This window comes from Apis mellifera, linkage group LG10 (assembly GCF_003254395.2).
Source record: "Apis mellifera strain DH4 linkage group LG10, Amel_HAv3.1, whole genome shotgun sequence".
NCBI lineage: Eukaryota > Metazoa > Arthropoda > Insecta > Hymenoptera > Apidae > Apis > Apis mellifera.
In genome coordinates, this window is record NC_037647.1 from 10,433,308 (window position 1) to 10,455,361 (window position 22,054).

Below are 22,054 nucleotides of genomic sequence, written 5' to 3' on the forward strand. Positions count from 1 at the left end.
TTTCATGGAATATTTATCATTCGGAATTTTTTCGATTATTACTATAATTATGTTAATTCTTAGATGACTGATTTACTAGTTATCTTTTAAAATTTATTTTCTTTTCTTTTTTTTTAATGCCAAATCTTCAATTTTGATGATTTAACACTATAAAATAAAATTTTTTTAACCATGATCAATTTGTTCGAATTTTCCTAACCTCAAATCTTCGATTTTGATAGCATGATAGATTAAAATTTTTCTAATCGTAATCATTTACATTTATATTAAATAATTGATTTTGAAAAAGCACATTAAAAAAAATTCGTTTCAATCATTTTGCACCACCCAAAACAAAAATATCGTAAATAAGTGTAAACGTAAAAACACCGAGTTCGAAATAAGGAGCGAACGAGAGAAAATTAGAGGGAGGAAAAAAAAATTTGTCGGATAGAAAAACACGGGTGGATCGCTGTTAATTAAGAGTAAATAGCAGTAAGAGGAAAGAAAGGGATGGAAAATTACGAACGGAAAGTGTCGTAATTCCGAGTGTATGTATAGCCTGTACAACTTAACGAACGATCCAAACTTTCTCTTCTAACGCGTAAGGTCAACTTAAGCCGAAAAAGAAAGAAAGAAAGAAAGAAAGAAAGAAAAAAAAAAGATCCAAAATGTACTCTGTTGGCTGGAGGCGATCGTTCAACCCTTCACCGTTTCGAGCCCACAGGCAAAAAGTCATTTCGCAGCCTGTACACTTTTTACCACAGGAACAAGACATGCCATGTGCCAGTGCTTACCGTATTTCCTCGATTTAGCGCCCTCTACATGTCTCCCCTCTCCCCTTCCTCCTCTTTTCTTTATTTCTTTCTCTCTTTCTTTCTTTCTTCTCGCCTCTCTATCCTCGTGTTCACTTTTGTTTCGAACGTTACCATCAAACAGCGCGCTTGCCACAATGCTACCTCATGTTTCTCTAATTGCGTGCGATGTGAAAATTGACTGCAATTATTCTGCTATTTGCTTGAAATAGTATTTTTACCTATGGTTGAATATGTGCATTGGAATTTTAAAAATTAGGTTAACAAAAGATACATTTTTTTTTTTTAATTTACCAGAAACCAGAAATCTTTTTGTATAATTATTATTCTTATTGTTATTTAAACTTATTACAATTTTTTTCTTTACGTTTCTTTAATCGTGTGTGGAAATTAACTGCAATTATTTTTATTTATGATTGAATATCTCTCTTGAATATATATATTGAAATTTTAATAATTAAATTAATGAAAAGAAGGACAAATTTTTTTTCAAATAAATACAAATCAAAGATATACATTTCAATTTCGCCCTATCATTAAATTTGTCATTCCTATTTCTATTTTTATTCTTTACAATTTCATATCAAACATGATCAAAGGCCTTGCACATTAAATAATGTTGTAGGACATGGCATATCTATATATATAATATTTTATCATTAAATTCGTTACACGAAACCGATAAACTCGATAAAGTTTATAATAGGTACAATTTCAAAATTAATTCACAACTCTCTTTCCAATGATCGATACGTGACGGTAACTATAATTCCATAAAAATGTTTCGCCAAGAATATAAAGTTACCTTCTTTTATATTTCCACGCGTTTAGTATGCACGCGTGCGTGGATAGAGATAATAGAAGAAAGTTGGCTTGTCAACCTGTCGTGCAAACTTTCGTAGAAAATTAGCCTTTATCGTATCGAAGACGAGTCGAAATCCTATTGCGTAAACTTTCTTACCGACAGTTTAAATTCTTCGCATGAGAAATATTATTGACCGTATTTATCCATCCGTTTTTATCCCGCTTTCCACCTTCGATTCCCTCCATTGTGCTTACGCGTTTATTTTCCATATTTTATCTTTTCCCCATAAACTGGTTAATATTTCTCGTTCGATTAAAGCTATAAATGGGAGAAATTATTAAAAAAAACGAAATTACATTCGTCTTCGTTATTATCGTTGATTGCAATTAGAAGGAAGAGTATGCCAGAGGGAAAAGATAAATGTGTTAAAAAAAAAAATGTAAAATAATTGATGATGTAGATTATTTAAATTGACTGCCCTTTTTGCCATTTTAATATTTTCCATTTATTTATGGCATTGTTAATTTCATATTTAATTCGCCTAATAATTCTGAAAATACAATCCTCCTAATATTTTCCTATTTGAATTGAAATTAAAAACGAAAATGTAATACACCCACCTCGATTATATACGAATTATACACGTTTGCTCTTTTATCATACGCCACGTATTAATACGAAACAATAATTTTTTACGAGATAAAATGGCAAGAAACTTTGTATCTATGAACGAAATGAATAAAAACAAGTGTGAAACTGCAGTGTACATATTAGGTTAGCGCGTACGGCGAGCGTCGTTTCTTTGAAGTTTGAGTTTAAACAACATTCGTTAAATTTTAATCCTCTGTGTTTGAAAAAAAATAGATGGTTGGAGAGGAAAAGAGAGAGAAATTTTTTTATTTTTTATTTTTATTTTTTTTTATTAAAAAAAATGTTTATAACGTTTACGATAAAAAATACTGAGAGCTTATCATTACCTTGACTTAGCACATCTGAGGTGTATATGTGTACACAGCCATTGCACACGCACAAACAACCATCCTTTCATTTACCTTTCGCGCAGTTGGTCCATAGAAAGCGTACAAAAAACGTGTGCACGTGGTATACACTTTTTCCCTGGTCACAAAAGATAAGTTTTTCAAGTGCGTGTGTGCAAAATATAAAGACAAGTTGTAGCATAAGATGATGGTTTATCTTTTGTTATAGATATAAATAGTTTATAAATAGTTTATATACTAACAACAATAAAAATCATAAAATCGAAACATCAAATTTTAAAAATTAAAAGAATCGGTTCATTAATGACAAAAATAATTGAATTGATCGTGGTTAAATGTACATAACCTTACCGTACCGTACATAACCTTATAGTAATGACACTCATATTGTACAAAATCCTTTAAAATCGAAACATCAAATTTTAAAAATTAAAAGAATCGGTTCATTAATGACAAAAATAATTGAATTGATCGTGGTTAATTGTACATAACCTAACCGTACCGTACATAACCTTATAGTAATGACACTCATATTGTACTAAGTCCTTTAAAATCGAAACATCAAATTTTAAAAAATTAAAAGAATCGGTTCATTAATGACAAAAATAATTGAATTGATTGTGGTTAAATGTACATAACCTTACACCGTACCGTACATAACCTTATACCGTAAAACAGTAATTACCTTTCTTTTATATGTTAAGAATAAAAATCACTGGATAAAAAAAAAACTCGCTTTAAGCTCATTAAAATTATTTCGACATTATAATATAATTATATGCAAAAGAGTCGAATGTTGAAAACTTCGCTTAAAAAGAAAAATTAAGCAACAAAAATACTCGAAACGATCACGTTAAATGGTCGCGCTGTGTACACGCACACTTTTTTCTCCCTTCGCAAAAGATAACTTTTCGAAGTGGATTTGTACACACCTACATACCAGAGTACATACGTTACACACATAGAGACAAGTTGTGCCGTAAGAAGACAGTGGTTTACCTTCCCCTCCCTCGCTACGGAAATGTGTACCAGCATTTCGAACGATTCTCTCGCAAAATTGTGTACAAGAATCGAAAGGAGGAGGATAGAAAACGAGCACGAGCGGTTGGAAATCGCATGCAGCGCGACCTAGTTCGTGAAACAGAAACGGAATTTCGGTGGGATTCGTTATTAAGAAAAAGTTCGGCTGTCGGCCGATAATATGAATTTTCCAAATCTTATGAGGGAGATGTCAAATTTAACTTCTTTGTTCTTGGAATTAGATGGGGGAGAGAAGGAGGAGGGGGGGGGGGAAGAAGAGTTTTTATTCTCGGATTACAGATCGGGTTGTTTCACGTCGGTGATGGGAAAACCGAAAGTTTCCACGTTGAAGAATCTCATTTTCCCCAAGTCTTTGACACGTATACCTTAATGGAATTAGGTAAACCGAGGAATTTCATTTTCCAAAGTCTTTGACACGTATATCTTAATGAAATTGGCAAACTTAATTTGCCACAATCTACTTGGAATATATCTTTGATATCTTTTGAATCGTTAATTTTTTATTTTTAATTCGTAAATTAAAATTCACGAATCTAGTATTTTCCTAGTTATTTTCTTTTAAATGTGAAACTTGAAAGTTCCAATATGAAATAAAATTTAATTCTGTCAAGTTTCGAAGGGAATTGGCGAACCTAACCTAAAAACATCTTTTCTCTTTTCTTTTTTTTAATATTAGATATTTTTCAAACTTTTTGCTCTTATTTTTCGTTAATTTAGTAAATAACGTCGAATATTTTGCTAATATTGAAATTTGAAAATTTCAAAGGGAATTTAATTTCACGAAGTCTTAAAGGGAAATTTTAACGAGCCTAAAATATCTTTTTCCTTAAAAAAATTATTCTTATTTTTCGCCACTTTGATAAATTTACATATCTTTCCTCGCGTGAAATAATTTGAAAATTTTTACACCGAAAAGAATTTAATTCTGCAAAATCTCGAAGGAATTAATTTGTATACATAACCTTAAAAAAAAAAATCCTTCTTCTCATTCTTCCACTTTTTTAAAATTATCTCGTTTCTCGTTTCTCGCCAATTTGATAAATTTTATTGTTATTTTATCAACTCGTGGGCGTTTTCTCCCGAAAAGGCGATGTAAAGTTGACTACTTAATGAGAAGCTTGATGAAGAAATTTAATATCGCTCGGTATTACCGTTCGCCTACACACAAGGAACCTTGTTCGGGGAATTGCATGTTAAAGATAACGCGAATTCTGTACACTTCGATAGGAACGAGGCTCGCTTTATTAATTCTGTCGAGGTAATTTCATTGAACTTTATAACGTGCACACTTTTAAATCCTACTGTCAACGCAATAAGAAACGAATTACCGCCATATTTTTTACATTTACCATTGCATCATGGATGTCGCTGGTTACTGGGAGGAGATATTGGAACGTTTAATACCGATATAATTGCGAACCAACGATGCAATTTTTAATACTAGATATTTAATATTAATTATTTTATCGTTTCAGAAAACTGCCTTTTTCATATCATTTTATTTATTTAACGATATTTCTTTATCATTTCGAAATTCGCAATACGAACGAAGTTGAAGAAAGATTAATTTTTCAAATACTGTGTGAAATTAGAAAATTTATACGATTCCGTAAAGTTTGATCCTTTTACATTTTCATTTATTCCTTTTTTTTTTCACACGTGTTAAATGATTAAATAATCCAACGAGAGAAATTATTCACCGGTATTTTAAAAATTCTCAAACTTGTGATTTTTATTAAACTTTTTTTCAAATTATTATTACACTCTATTAAATTTTATTTTTATTTCTAGTAGAACCTCTTTGACCTCATTCATATATCTTATTTGTGGATTATTTTATCGTTTCAGAAAATCATATCTCTGCGTGTTAAATTAGCGAAATAAAGAATTTTTTCTCGAAATAAAATTTTTAATCTAACGAAAAAAAAAAAAAAAAGAAAGAAACATTTTTTCTATTAAAAAAATTATCACCCGAATATCTTTTCCTCTCCATCGATCCTTTTATTTCAATTTCTAATTAAACAACAATATTATGTTCCAGGCAAATAACGTAAAATATATGTAAATTAGTTGCATATACTTGAAAGTTACGTTGCACTTTGGCGGAGAAGGAAAATTCGAAACAAGCCTCGGGGGGAGGGGGAGAGGGAGAAGGGGTAGGGGGGAGGAGGGGAACTTTGCACCTTCACCAGTGAAACTCTATCCGCTCTCCCAAATTTACCCCCGGCATCCGAGGCAATTCGCATAATCTTGCACAGGCTGACTTTGTGCCCTGACTTTCAAGGCTAAATCCGTGCACAATGCGCGAAATGAAATTATACCTTGCAATTTCTAACGTCCCTCCCCATTGTTAAATTGTTAAATAACTATATTCAACCAGTGTCATTTATAATGTGGTCTTACTTCACGATATATATATACATATATGTATGTGTGTGTATCTAGTAATAAAACTTGTACATGATTGACTTGACTTGTACAACGATTTTATTCGTCCTCTTTCAAACGGTGGAGATAAAATAAAGAATGAGACAGAGACAGACAGACAGATAGGCGGACAGCGAATGAGCGAGTGAGCGAGAAAGAAAGAGCGAGAGCGAATGAGCGAGCGAGCGAGAGAGAAAGAGCGAGAGCGAGCGAGCGAGCAAACAAGAGAGAAAGAGCGAGAGCGAGAGTGAGAGCGAGGGAGAGAGAGAGAGGGAGAGGAAGAGGGAGAGAGGATGTTTTTTCGAAGCACGAAAATAAGGAAAGACAAGAAAAAAAAAAGAATATTTTTCTTTATCTTCTTTGTATTTCATCAAGATTAAAATTTATGAAATCATATTTTCTCATGTTCCTTTTCTTATTCGAGTCAGTTTTCGCTTTACTTGGATTCTATGTCTGATTATGTAAAATTTGCGCGGAAAATGTTTTCTTTAGGAGAAGGATTCAAGACTGTCGCGATAAATTGGAATTAAAATATTCTCATTCGTGTTCTCGTTTAATCGTGTATATCGATATTTGAATAGGTTTTCTTGCGCGTGTTTAGGAAGGCGTAGTGCAGAATCGGATTGCAGTTCGATTGTCCACGCATCGATACTGTTTGCCGCATGACAAACGTATCAACATCGACGCGACATAACTCTATTAATTTTACATGATCTATTGCTTGGCGGCAGTGCAATACATTATCGATAACCGATATTAGAGGTCACAATTGACGCGTGATTGTCTTAATTTTGAGAAAGATTTAAAGATAAAAAAGTTAAAGTGACAAACAAAATAAAGTTTTCGAAATTTTAATAACAAATTGATGCATGTTTTTATCTCTCATCTTGTAAATATCGAAAGAGTAGTTATAATTGATATAGAAATTAATTTTCAAAATTATTAATTATTATTCTGTATAGATTTCTATCTCTTCTATCTTTAAAAATATTCATATTTAATATAAAATTTAATCTTCAAAATTGTAATTATTATTTTGTATATATATGCAAATAAAATAATTATTATACTCTCTACATTTTTATCCTTTATCTTGCAAATATCTTTATTCTTAAATAATTATTATTTAATGTATATTTACATTTATATTACAAATATGAAAACAAACAATAAAAATGATTCAAACTTATATTTAATTTTCAAAATTATAATTATCATTTAATCCACATTTTCATTCTCTATTTTCCAAAGCAATTTTCATATTTTCATTTTCAAGTAATCAAAGTAATCAAATTTTGATACAAAACTTAACCTCTAAAATCATAATTAGTATTCACATTTGCATCCTATACTTTTTCAAATATCAAAACAAACGATAAAAGTAGTTTACTTACTTGATATTTATAAAATTTAATCTTGAATAATAATGATCATTCGATTTACACTTCCATTCTCTAAATATCCAAGTAATCAAAATAAAATTCCTTCGAAAATCATAAATATTATTCACATCACATTTCTATCCTTCATCTTGTGAGAGCACCAAATTGAATTTCTATCGTATTCTTCCTTTTTTTTTTTTTAGAACTTCGAAAATACTTTATAGGATATTTAAACGTCCGACTCGAATAACACCTGAAACTCCATGACGATTGATTTAATCGAAAACTTGCCGACGAAGCCATTGAATTCTCAATACCGGCCGTACCACCGGTACCATTACTAATGAATCATTTCCAACTTTGGACACAACGGCAGCTCGAACATGGACGAGCGTTCCAGTTACCACTGCCGATCGTACAGTTTCACAGGCATGGAGAAAGAAAGAAAGAAAGACAGATAGATGGACAGAGAGAGTGAGAGAGAGAGGATGGAAGGGAAAAAATATGATCGATCGTGAAACGGAGGTCCACATTGTGCTTGGAACGACGAAAATAAATTTGGCAAACGATCCATTTCCCTCGAGGTAGCTGGAAATTCATATCGACGCGGTTTCGCGTTTTCTTAGCTACGAAACTCTACGATTTTTTTTCCTTTCGTTCTTTGCTAATTTACCAGCCACACATTGAAGTGATATATCACACGATTGTAATATAAAAGTTTGATTTATCCCGACATTGGTTGTAATTTGAGTTAATAATAGTGAATTTGTGATTGAGATTTTTTATTAAAATTATTTTTAATTAAAATAGATATTTGTTAGAATAATTGGAAATATTTTTTATAAAAATCTCAAGGTTTCTTAATTTACCATTGTATTTATATAATGTTGTATATTGTTGTAACTTCGAACTTTGATTATAATTTAAATTATAAAAGTAAAATTGTGATCGAACTCTTTTATTAAAATTGTTAATTAATATTTTGATAATAATATTTATTTATGTTTACAGATATTATGTTTATAAAAAGTTTTTTCAATCCATATCTTATATAATATTCACTAATAAATATATTACCTAAAATATTCTGTTTATGTAAAGATCTATTTATACAATAATTAGTAAACTAAATTTTTTATAAAGATTCTTCTATTGTTCTTTAATTCAACAAATTATATTTGTGCAATATATTCTAATAATAATGCTATTATAATTTAAAAATTTGATTTTTATATTTGGATCATTGTGTAAAATGTGTTACATTATAATTAGATTGCATTCTTTTTTTTTTTAATATAATCAAAGAAAAACTTAAAAATTTGTTTTATTTTACACATTCCATACATACACACACACACACACACACACATAAATTTATATATATTTAGTAATTATAATTTAATAATAATAAAATAAATATTGTAATTAGGTTCTTTTATCAAAATCTTCATTTTTATTGTAACTATTTATTAATGTGAACAATTGATAGAAATATTTTTCATGAAATTGTATCAATTATATTTCTATATCTTTTATTATTTTCTTTTATTTATTTTAACTTTTCAATTGTCTTTTAGAAAAGATTTATCATGTAAACTATATAATTCATTTATATAAAATTTTATAAAATTGGTTAATATAACATATACTGTCAGTCATGCAATATTTGATTCATAAAGAACTGCATTGCAATGTAAATTCTCAAGAGCAACATACAGTATCTAGTCAATTTATAACTTATGCAGCTAAAATACTTGCTAATGAAGAAACTTCTCATTACTGTATCGCTTTATATACGCGTAATATAAACTGTATACGGCTTAATTAGATAAATCAAAGATCAAATAGTTAATAAAGATAGCGTTTCAAATAAATATATGTAAGGAAAAGCAATGGATGCAAGTATTACAATGTATATCTAACAAAACATAGACGAATCTGGAAACTAATTTGATGTTTTTAACTAATGTTTTCTTGAACTTTGTTTAACAATATCGATGAACTTGAATAAATATTTAGCACTAGAACAAAAAAATTACAATTTTAAAAGTTAAACTTTCGAAAAGTATATTGGTAAGTAAATTAAATTGTAGCAGTATCAATGAACAGTCACTCGTTTAATTTCGCTTAAATAAGAATATCTATTCTTACATGTACTAACTTTAATTCTAATTTTATCGTTCAAAAATAAACTTAAAATGAAAAAAAATGTTTGTCTTTAAAAATCCATTAATATTTAAATGATTTAGAAAAATTAAACTCAATTATTTTTTTCTTTAAAATATCTATTAAAATTTAAATAACTTAAAAAAATTAAACCGCTCAATTATTTCAAAATAAAAAAAAAAAGGATTATTTTCTTTGAAACATCTATTAAAATTTAAATAACTTGGAAAAATTAAACTATCTAAATTCAAAAATTTCTCTCAAAGTAAAAAAAGAAAATTATTTTTTTTTTTTGGAATATTTATTAAAATTTAAATGAGTTGGAAAAATCAAATGCAATTTTGAAAAGATTTCAGAATTTTTGTCGTCGACCTAATAAAAGAAAATTTGGTAACGCGAAAATTTCGATTCTTTTTTGAACTTTGAAGATTTGCAAAAAACGAAGTAATCTCATTTCTACGTGCATACATATGTTAACCTCAAAAATCGGAAACGCGTTTCAATGCGCTTCGATCGAAAGAAAGAATCGTGAGCAGAAATGCAACATATGGTGTCATAGAAATAATGTTGTTGCATCTTTTGAAAAGTCACGATGCATTTTGGCCTATTAAAAATTATGATGCGAGATTCATGTCGTGGTTGTTAAAAAAAATAGCCACAATGTATTTCAGCATTATGGAAATGTAACAGCATTGTTTCCTTTTATAGCTACAAGATATAATACAAGACAAATTTTTGTCAATTCTCAAGAAATATGTCGACAGATAAGATTATTAACTATAAATAAATCATAAGTAAACTAACAATAAAATTTATTTATTATCACAAAGCTTAAAAAAACTATTATATAACTTTTATTATTTACCTAATCTGATCTAACCTAATTTAATATACCAAATACTATTTATTTATAATTTTATGTCAAAAAATTTATAAATTTTAGCTATTCATAAAGTCTAAATTCTAAATTAATGATTTTAATAACATAAATGAATATAAATACTTTTTTATAGAAAATATAGAGATGTATCAACTAATATATTAAATTGCATAATTATATTTAATATAATTCTTTATATATTTTTTATATATCCATATAAGAAAATCTTATATAATCATAATTTTTGTTTAAAACGTTTTCATTATTACCACAATCTTTTAATATAATATAATTAAAATATTATACAATAATACTTACAGTATGAGAATATATGAGAGCATCATCATCACAAGATATTCAAATGAACTAATTTAAATGAATTATCCTTATTATGAATTATAATTAGTATTTAACCTCTTCAGAGACACTGATGATATATGTATACATTTAATTTTTCTTTGAATTAATATCCGTCGAAAAAATGTTTTTAATGCAGAATATTTTAATAATAATAAAAAATTTGGAAACACTGACAATATTTTTTTACATTTGATAATTATTTTCGTAATAAGTATTGTAACTTGTGCCTTTAATATCTTACAATAGACTATAACCTAATAACCTCCCTAAAGAGGTTAACTTTTCAGAAATCAAATAATTAATCTTAATGAAATTAATCATTTTAATATCTACAATAAAAAAAATTCTTTATTTTCAGATATACTTACAGATTAATCTCCCATAGTTTGAAGAAGCAATAAAATTTATAATATATCATATGAATTCGATATAATGTGAAATGTTCTATCGATAATATGTTACGATAAGTACAGTTAATACGATGTTATATAGTTTTTCGAACTTCGATGAGATTAATAAGAGATTGATAACCAAGTACAAAGTCACGTTATATGCTAATTTATCCTTAATTTACCAGGTTCATTCACTATTACGAGAAACTTTTGATTAATTGCGAAAGTAACCGATGCATACTATAGCATCAGACATTATACTCGTCTATCTGAACTCTGTTGATCGAATACTTGACCATCTATGGAAACGGAATACGCATTACATAAACTATATAATAAGAATAACTGAGACATACGAAAATTATATATGTATTTAAAAAAATATTTATATAATTTTTCAAAAATTAAACAAAATTTATTTAGTCACACTATTGATATTGCAACGATTAAAAATTTAAATATCTTAAAATTTGAACATCGGCTTGAACTTTTTAATTAATTATAGTTGAGAATAATATTTCTGTTCGATTTAACAAATGGAGTGCTTCGAGTAAATGAAGATAAATCGAATTGTATGAATTGTACGATCCTCCTTGATACTAAACATTGGCAAAATAAATTAAGTTTAATATCCAGTATACCAGAGTGCTGTGCAGTGAGGTAAGAGGTATGCATTCTAGGTAAATGCAATCACCTTAATGTAATAGCTGAAAAAAACGTGGAATAATATAAAATATAAAACTCACAGAATTTTTTTTTAAATTTATTTATTAAAATATTAATTATGAATGAGAATCATAGAGAGAAATATGATGGAAAAATATGGTTTTGATCTTTTGGGTTCGAGTATTAAAAAGAGGTTAAGTTTATTGATGCCATTTTAGAATATATTATTTTAGAATATAGCTAAAATTATTTTCAACAATTGCAAAATATAAAAAAAAAATTTCTTTAGATACATTAATTAAATGAAAATCATAATTAAGAGAAAATATACTGAGTCAAATTTTTATCTTTATGATATTAAAAAGAGGTTAAGTTTATCGATCATGTACTAGTTTATGATATGACTGAAATTATTTTCAATAACCAAACAAAATAAAAAATGTTAGGGAAAACTAATAAATTCCATAACTTTGATATAATGGGAAGGTAGTCGTTAAATTTTCATGATAAAAAATTTGATTATACTGGTATCATATCCAGGTGCGGGTAAAGAATAGAGTGAACAAAAGTAATTGCATGTTCGACGATAAACATACAAATAACATTTTATTTTATCAGAAGTTACTATAATTAAACTTTATACGAGTGTTCAATTTTCTTCGGATCAATAATGTCAATGTGGAGAGTGATAAAATTAAAAACAATTGTTGCTACCTTCAATGCGGTAACGATACGTAGCACTCGTTATTTTATATGTAACTTTATTCCCTATTTTCAATTGTAATCATAATATGAATAGGAAAAAACACATTTAAATTTTTTTTTCGTCATATGTATTTTCGAAAAAAATTTTTTATCATGATCTATTTTGTCTTATTATGAAAAACTTTATATATGAAAGAAAAAAAATGAATAGATATTTATTTTTAATTTTAGAAATTTTTTTTGTAATTTTTCGATTCTTGATATTTAAATTACACGAAAATAAAAATATAAATATATCTATGTTACAGAATTCGCTTATTCAACGATTTGAATTTTATCTACGTATATTTAGATTTTATATATAAAGTACAGACGTTTATTGCTTCTGCGATATTTTAAAAATTGTTCAAACTTGTTCGAATCATTTTCCCTTCGGTGTATTAAAATTTCCCATTGGTCGGAAAAAGGGAGGGGAAAAAAAAAAAAAAAAAAAGAAATGACTGTGCACTTATTCATTCTGTCAATCAAAGTGCCTCTTTGATCTCGATCGCAATTTTTCGCTTTTGAAACACGACGGAAGTGAACAAACAGCGATAACCGTGATTGCATAGATTTTCGTTTTGAAGCACTTGCAGTTTTGCTATGGAAAAATAAAAAAAAAAAAAAAAGGAAGAAGAAATATACATTTGGGATGAGATAGGAAAAAAATAAGAGATGAACGAAGAAAGAAAGAAAAAAAAAAAAAATTGGTTCGAGTCTGTTTCGCGCATCGTACAATTTTCTGGTTCGATGTGAGGTCGAACGTGATGTTTCGCCCGAGGTGTTCTCTCCTTTTTTTTTATCTCTCTTCTCTTCTTTCCTCTCGTTCAGTTACCTTTTCACGTTTCCTTTCCTTTTCGTTCTTTTCTTCTATATTCCTGTCGTCAGGCATGGTCGTCTGTCGTCCTCCTTCCGCGATTCACAGCCATCGGCATTGTCGCAATTGCAGTACTGACTGATTTAGGTTATGTCGTCTCTGAAATTTTAGGAAGATTACGCGCAGAGTTGCGTCAGGCGTACCAACGTCGGCTATCACAGATTTATTAGAATGTTGGTAACAAATGTTGGTACAATCGCGGAACCAATTTCAAGAATTTCTATAGTAAAGATGGATGTAATATATTCAAAAATAAAATTATCGAGAATATTTTTTACAAATAGACATTGTGTTGAGAGTAAAAATTAAATGTCCATTTATAAAAAATATCTTCAAAAATAAATTTTACAAAAGAATTTTACTCTCAAATGCAGTATCCTAAGAGTATATGAATATATTTGAGAGTAAAACTTTTAAGAATTGTTCTCCATAATATTTTTTTTTTTTACAAATGAATAACTATGTTGAGAATAACTATCCAAAAGTAATTTTCACTTTGAACATCATGTCTACTTATGAAAAAATATTCAATACAACTCTTAAAACTTGTTTGAAACTTTTTGTTTTCGAAAATAATCTTTTACAAGTAAACATTGTATAAAACTATAAGAATTTTTCATTATAATAAAAAATTACTTTTTTAAAATCTTACTTTCGAATTCATATTTTTCATTTTTGAATAAAAATTTTCTGTTGTCACGTTCACAATTTTAACCGCCAGTGTTACCGAAATTCATCTCGTTCAAAGCGACGTTTATGAATTTACAGCAGCCATTGGTTTTGCGCGACTAATTTTCACCTTTACCGTGATTGATTGTCGGCCTGTGCTACTATTGTGGAACGATTAAAATTGTTCGAATGCATTTTATAAATTACTCTACCATTCGTGAAAATTCGGATATTTTGATCGATTTGAATTTTTTCAAAATATAATTAATTTTCTAATAAAAATTAAAAAATTAGCAATAACGTAATATATTACAATATTTCTATTTATATACGTATCATTAACATCAAAAAATTACAAATCATAATGTTTAACGTAATGATTAAAACGAATTATTATGAATTATATTTTATTAAATATGCGCATAAAGCAAATAACCAAATAAATAAACATCATACTAGTGCGAAAATTACAATATTTAACTGCAAATGATCAAAACCGAGTTATTATAATAAACACATGCAAACAAATTATTTAATAAATACGCAAAATTATATAAACATCATACTATATCTAACATGAACATTACAAATCAAAACAATCAAATATATATGATTAGAACCGAATTATTATTTACTAAATATATTAAATACATTCTAAATAACAAATATACAATTGCACAAACGAAATCAACATACTTATTCGTAAACTGTATATTGCTCCTCTTTTCGATCTACTTGTGGAATTTCATTTGAATATCGATCACTGGTCGAGAAAAGGTTAGTAACATCACACGAGATGTTCCTTCTATCGGGAGAAACAGAAAATCCAGGTCAGTTTAAAATACTGCTCTCCGATTCGCACTTTCATCGACTTTATCTATCCTCTTAGCACTTTGTATCATGTTAAATTATAACTGAACTTCGAATAGGAAACTAAGGTAGAATAGTTGACTATGTCAAAATTAGTTTCGCTTCTTCTTTTCTGCTATAGCGCTAGGTGGCGCTTAGATGAATGCTTGCGTTTATTATACGTATACGTGCAGAAGGTATAATGGACATCTCTATCCTTCTTTTCTGAGGTGAATAGAAGATAATGTTGCCACGAAAATACGAGGAGATTTCGTGGTGGCGACGTTTAGTCACATGCACGTGTTGCGCGGGAATGGATATGTTTACGTGTGCAAAAAAAACGTGAAGGGAAAAGAGCGTGAAATGTTGAGAGAGAATGGATGGCTACAAAAATTTAATGAAGGAGAAAGAAGCAAGACAAGTGTGGATAGAACATGGAAATATTGAAAACAGAAGAGTAAAATTTAAAAAGAAATAAGAATTAATTTAAAAAATAGCGACTACAATAATAAAATAAATAAAATAAAAATAAACAAATAAAATTGAAATGATTTAAAATTTGAAAAAAATTGAAATACAAATGGAATCAAATTATACATTAACAGGTTAATTATAATATTTGTATAAATTATAATATTTGTAAAGAAAGACTATATCACATAATAAAAACACACTTAAAATAATCATATTAATCTCAAATATATAAACTGACAAAAATCTAACTTGGATTTAATAAATTTTTTATGACATGTGTACAGGTTATACTCTCGAAAAATTTTAATTCAACGAATATGGTGGAAGAAAAAGATAAACACGAATGTAATAAAAAATTAATTGATGAAGGAAATGAAGAAGAAGAGCAAGAATCAAAAATCTTTCTGAAAAAAGGGATTATTCGGAGGATTTCTCAATTATCAGAGTGGAATGTGTGATGAATTGAGGGAACAGTGAGACTGGGCGAAAGTAGAGGGAGTGACAAGCAACCCAACGGGATTTTAAGCTCAAGACGTCACGGGAGTTTAGCGAAACGGTTAAAGGAACGAGTTAACGAGAAGTCCCTTTGTCCCAGAGGATAACCTTCCTCTCCATTAAATGGTCCGCGTGATAAAGTCCCTTATGTATCAACGAATCCCTCAAGAACAAATTAGAGGAATCCTATTTTCGATCTAATTTTCTACTATATCAATTGTAAGAGTATAATACCATATCTGTAACTGTGAAAAACAAAATGACATTCTCGAAAGAATTTGGACTATTTTTTTTTTTTTTATATCGAATCTTCTGCCAATTATTAATGGATCAATGGATCAGGTAAATAATAATTCTCGCATACATTTTGGCAATCCATATTTTAAATTAAACATTTGCTTAATTTTTAATCATTCTACATTATCTACATTACCTATTTATTACTAATTCTACATTATCTATATTACTTGTTTACTATTAATTCTACATTACCTACATTATTTATTTTATATTCTACATTATCTATCTATACTAAATAAAAAATCAGATATTAATTTTATCAACTTGCATCGGTAGATTAGATTTATCTAATAATTCTAATCTAAATTAGGATGTTTCCAAACTTCTGATTGATAATTTACTTTTTCAGTTTTTCAATTTTTCATCAGTTCTTTGAAAATATGCATCACGATTGAATTTCATCGAAAATAGGAAACGTCGAATTAGCGTACATTCAGAATATATCGTGGAAACCTTTTCGTGACCTTAACTAACGCAAATGGAAATCGAAAAAAAGGTGAGTGATACGTGGACGTAAAAGATGATCAGACAAGTTAGTGAATTTTTTCTCCATGTTAGATCCTCGAAAAGCTTCGTTAATTAAACGCCCTTTGAAATATCGACATCTTTGACTACTTAAAGTCGAATTTTTATATCTCATTCGAGCTTGTTTCGATATGAAGAAAAAAAAATTAATATTTAAGTAAAAATTTTAAATCCTTTTTAAGGCAAACTTTTCAGAAGATTATGAGAAAGTTCAGGGACACTTACTTAAATGATTTCTCTACTACATTATACAATCATTCGTTAAGTCCAACGTTTGAAACTTGATAATAAAAAGTAAAAATTCGGAGGAAAGAGGTTCGAGAATAAAATTTCGTTTAAGCCGCCGACAACCAAGTTTCTCTGCGAACAGTTAACTACTTGCTGCTATTCGTTCGCAAAACTTTAAAAATTTTCTTAACAATAAAAAATTAGAAAATAATTCGAAAATATTCGCCGTATTTTAAATAAAATTTCTAATTACGATTAATTTTTTGTGTCATAACATTTCTTTATAAAAATCTTTACACTTTAAAACTACAATTAGATATGAAAATAACACAACATTTATAAATTTACGAATAAAATTCAATATCAAAAATAATTTCTTACATCATAAAATTTTCTTATGAAAAATTCTCATCCATCCGCCATCCATCACACGCAACAATTTTCCATCAGATAAAAATAAATCATTTTCACGACAACTATTTTTCTATTACCGTAATCCGTTTTAAAAACAAAAATTAAATAACGCAACATCTACAAATGCCAAAATATGAATATTTTAATATGAAAAACAACTTTCTACGTCAAAAATTAAAATTATTTTTTTCGACAAAAATCCTCACATTTATAACGTATCCACGCGTATATTATAAAATTAAATAAAAAATAATGCATAATGTTTACGAATACAATTTTCAGTATCAAAAAACTTCGTAATTTCTTGTATCATAAAATTTTCTCGCATCGTCCATCAACAAGCGACAATTTCCACCAAATTCGAGCAAATAAAAATAGATTATCTCCGCGACCATTCATATTCGTATATCGACAACACTTTATATCCGAATCTCGAGGATGAAATACAGGTGGCGACACCTTTCTCGATTTTTCAATTTCTCGAACGTTGACGTAACGGAGAATACGATGTTTCATCGTATTCCGCGAAAATGGCGTAATCTGTTTAAAAAGTCGAATGTCCCCTGATTTACACGCTCGTTGCCGTATAAGAGGGGCGGAGAGGTGGAGAGGTTCACGGAAGCGCGAAGGAAAGATTTGCGACTAGGGAAACTTTTCCGTAGGGAAGATTAAGGTGGTGGCATCCACTCCTCCATATCTTTAAGTTCACTCGTCGCTTCCGCCCTTTACGGCGTCTTAAAAAGCCACTTTCGTGATACTCCCTCCGTGCGAACCCGGTAAAACTTTCTGATTAAACTTTTACCCGGGAATTCGAAATTAATTACCGTGGCGCTAACTTATTTTTACCGTAATTAAATGCAACGAATGTGAAAAGAGGGGAGGGAAAAAAGAAGGAAAAAAAAAAAAACGATGTCATCGAAAAAGTGCGAAGCGCGGGGATATCTATCGGGAAATCGTAGTGCGCGGTCGATAAGTTAGCGACTCTTGACTTTTAAAAATGTAAATATTAATGAAAAATTTTAGGGGATAGAATTTTTTCATACACGGTCTCAATTTTTTTTTGGAAAGATTATATTTGAAAATTATATGATATATAAATAGCACTTATTTAGTTAATTGTTACGGTATAAAATAATTGAATGGAACGAAAAAGTGGAGGATATTTAGGAAATCTTGGTACACGATCGATAAGTCGAAAAATTTTAGAGGAAAATTTTTAGATAGAATTTTTTCATACACGGTCTCAATTTTTTTTTGGAAAGATTATATTTGAAAATTATATGATATATAAATAACACTTATTTAGTTAATTGTTACGGTATAAAATAATTGAATGGAACGAAAAAGTGGAGAATATTTAGGAAATCTTGGTACATGGTCGATAAGTCGAAAAATTTTAGAGGAAAATTTTTTCATATATAGTATCCTTTTTTTGGGGGAAAATTACATTTTAAGATTCGTGGAATATTAAAAATTGTGTATGGTATAATGTGAAAGAGAAAAAGGTAGTGTCATCGAAAAAAATATAAAACGTAGGATATCGAGAAAATTGTGGTACACGGTCGATGATTCTTGATTTAAAAATGCAAATATGAAAATCGAAAAATTTTAGAGGATAAAATTTTTTCGTATAGGATCCTGTTTTTTTTTTTTTTTTTTTTTTTTTTTTAGAGGAAAAATTATATTTGAAGATTGGCGGAATATAGGTGCACTCGCTTACTTAATTGCTATGACATAAAATAATTAAGTGAAACGACGAATGTGAAAGAGAGAAAAAAAATAGTATTATCAAAAGTGTAAAGTGCAGGGTATCTGCAAAATTGTGAAAAAAAAAATGACTCTTTATGAAAAAAAACTTATTTTTTTTTTTTTTTTAGGACAATTAAATGCGATAAAAAAGAAGAGAGAAAAAAGAAAAAAAAATACAAAAATTGGTGGAACTAAGAAAGCAGAGAATTCTTGATTAAAAAGTATAATTTAAAAAAATAAAAAATACAGAAAAGTATCTTTGAAATTGTGATAAAATAAAATAAAAAAAAAAATGAATAATCTGAAAAAAATGAATTGATTGAAAAAATGAATCGAAAATAAAAAATAGAAAAAAATGTATTCACAAAGAGTTTGACGTACTACGTTGCTCTAGATACAATTGGAGGATAACGTTTTATTCGTGTCACGTGACTCTGGCAGCTGTATATGTAGATACCGATAGCACGCTCTTCTCCAGTGCTTCGGATTGATTAACAGTGATAAAAGAGTAAAACGAGTGGAAAAATTCGGAAAACCTATGTATGAACAATTATAGCCGAGTATCGTTGATTGATTCGAATACTTTAAAGAGATTAATAATCATGTTCTGGAAATTGTTTTCTTTTCGTGTAAGAATCTAGGTTCTATTTACGTAGAACGATTATTTTATTATTTTAACTTATCGTTCATACCAAGTTAAATAGAGATATATTATTTTACATGTAAACTGTAAGATATTTCTATTTATTTTTCTACGAAATAATTATTAATTTTTTCGTCAAAAATAGGTCAACCATGTCCTAACAAGTTCGATATGCATGCATATCATATTAAATATATAGCAACATGCAGGGACGAATATATGGATAACATTCCACAAACATTTGTATAGTTATATATATATACATATAAATATTATATATAAAACGCTTTGCAATCGTCAAACAAAAAGCAAAAGCATGTAGCAAAAATATGTGCCATAAAATTTGCATTAAAAAAAGGAGAGAGAGAGAGAGAAAGAAAAAAAAATATGCACGCACTTTGAAAGAGTGCAATTTAATCCTGTATATCGAGAAAAAAAACGAAAAGATCGACGAACGATAAATTTCGATTTTTATTTTTTCCACGAAATTAAATATTTTTATATTTCAAATTTATATTTTGAAATACATCTATATTTATCGAATGAATCTCTAATTTTAAAAAGTTTAAATGTAAGAATATATAGATATCGATATATAAGATGTTAAAAAAAAAAAATCGAATGAAAAAAAGATTATTCCAGACTTAAAAGTGAATGGAAACATGTCAAATCTATTCGTACGCTAATCGAAATGCCGTGAAAATGGCCAGTTTGTAATTGGGTTCGGTATCACGCGGTATCCGGCTTAACCGTTTCATCTATTGACGATAAATCTGATAGGAATAAAAAAGAAATTGTAACTCCGACTGGATTCGGTTTCGATTTGTTTGAGGATTCTCTTCGATGAGATCATTGAGTTCATTCGCTAATATAACTAAGTAGTTATATCATTGACCATGTACGTCTGCTCCAATTTGGTAAGTCTATACACACTAAAGAACATAACAGAGTTATCAGAACAGCCATAAGCTCTATTAATAGTTTTGTAAGCCTAGTAGTGCTTAAATTATGCATCGTGCATAGACGTGGCTTAAGAAATCTTATTATAAGTTATAATAAGTTATAATAAACCTAAATTTTTAAAGAATAATCGATAATTTAATTCAATCCATTAGATTCTTTTAGAAAAAATTTACGTACGAGAATTCTAACCTAACTTTTTTCGAGTACGTTTTGTGAAACATACGTATTTGCGATTCCAAGCTTTCGGTCGGTAGTACAGTTCACTTCGCTAGCGATATTATTCAACCTCAAATAAATCGGCTATTCATTCATTTCAATTTTTATTTCCTTTCTGTCAATTAACGATTTCACGTTACGTTTATTCACTGAAATTCAATTTAGATAATGGACATAGAATTTTCTTGTACTTTTATTCACATAAATTGGTAAACGAATATCGTACATATACTCTCATCATGTTACAAAGCGTATATTTTCGAACTCCTTTTTTTGTTTTGTTTTGTTTTGTTTTGTTTTTTTTTTTTTTACGAACATACAGAACGAGTGTATGAATAGATCACTGCACACATATTTTTTTTTTTAGGAACGCAGGAAGCGCGAATGATTTAGTGGAGCCTATATTAGTAGACACTTGACAGAGTCTAGTGGAAAAGCTTAATGGCTCTCGTGATCGGAAGGGAAGCGGTGAGAGGAGGCGAAAAAAAGGAAACCGCTTTACCGATGTTGCATCACGCCACGATTTTTATCGAGTGCCTCGTTTTACGAGTGCTATTTCGAGTGCTTGTTCGGTGACGACGTGGAGAAAAGAATAAAAGTGCGCGAAAGATATGGAGAAGGGAAAGAGAAGCGACAAGCAAATAAATTTCTTGGATATTAGATTCGAACCAAATATAAAAACAGTCGTTCATCGCGAATATTAAAAGATATTACTACCATTCTCGATATCATTGTAGATGTGTAACATTTGTTCAATTCGTATGACCAATAACGATCGTATTCACTGTGAATTGTTATCTCTGTAGTACGTTCAGCTTATCTTGAAATCTATCGTGTCGTAATTTTATTATTGAAATGCTTTTTTTTTTCTCCTAATTTTTTTTCCTTTCTATTCTTTTAAGCATGAAATATGGGAAAGAAAACAGATTACTCGACCACTATAAAAGTAAGGTTATAATTCAAGAAAAGTTGAGAAATACAGTACTAAGTAATTATG

The 22,054-nt window shown here is 28.7% G+C and overlaps 1 protein-coding gene and 2 long non-coding RNA genes across 5 annotated transcripts in view; 2 read left to right on the forward strand and 1 right to left on the reverse strand.

Moving 5' to 3' along the window:
- Positions 1–22,054, forward strand: part of LOC726017 (lachesin) — a 79,193-nt gene that overhangs the window by 2,477 nt on the left and 54,662 nt on the right. The gene's annotated exons all lie outside the window — the stretch shown is intronic.
- LOC102655419 lies at positions 11,697–15,179 on the reverse strand. The gene is made up of 3 exons (XR_003305521.1): positions 14,898–15,179; positions 13,491–13,631; positions 11,697–11,952 (listed from the first exon to the last, which is right to left on the reverse strand). It is a non-coding gene; the product is annotated as an uncharacterized LOC102655419 (long non-coding RNA).
- LOC102655396 lies at positions 20,467–22,052 on the forward strand. Its single transcript, XR_410490.3, has 2 exons — positions 20,467–20,795; positions 21,425–22,052. It is a non-coding gene; the product is annotated as an uncharacterized LOC102655396 (long non-coding RNA).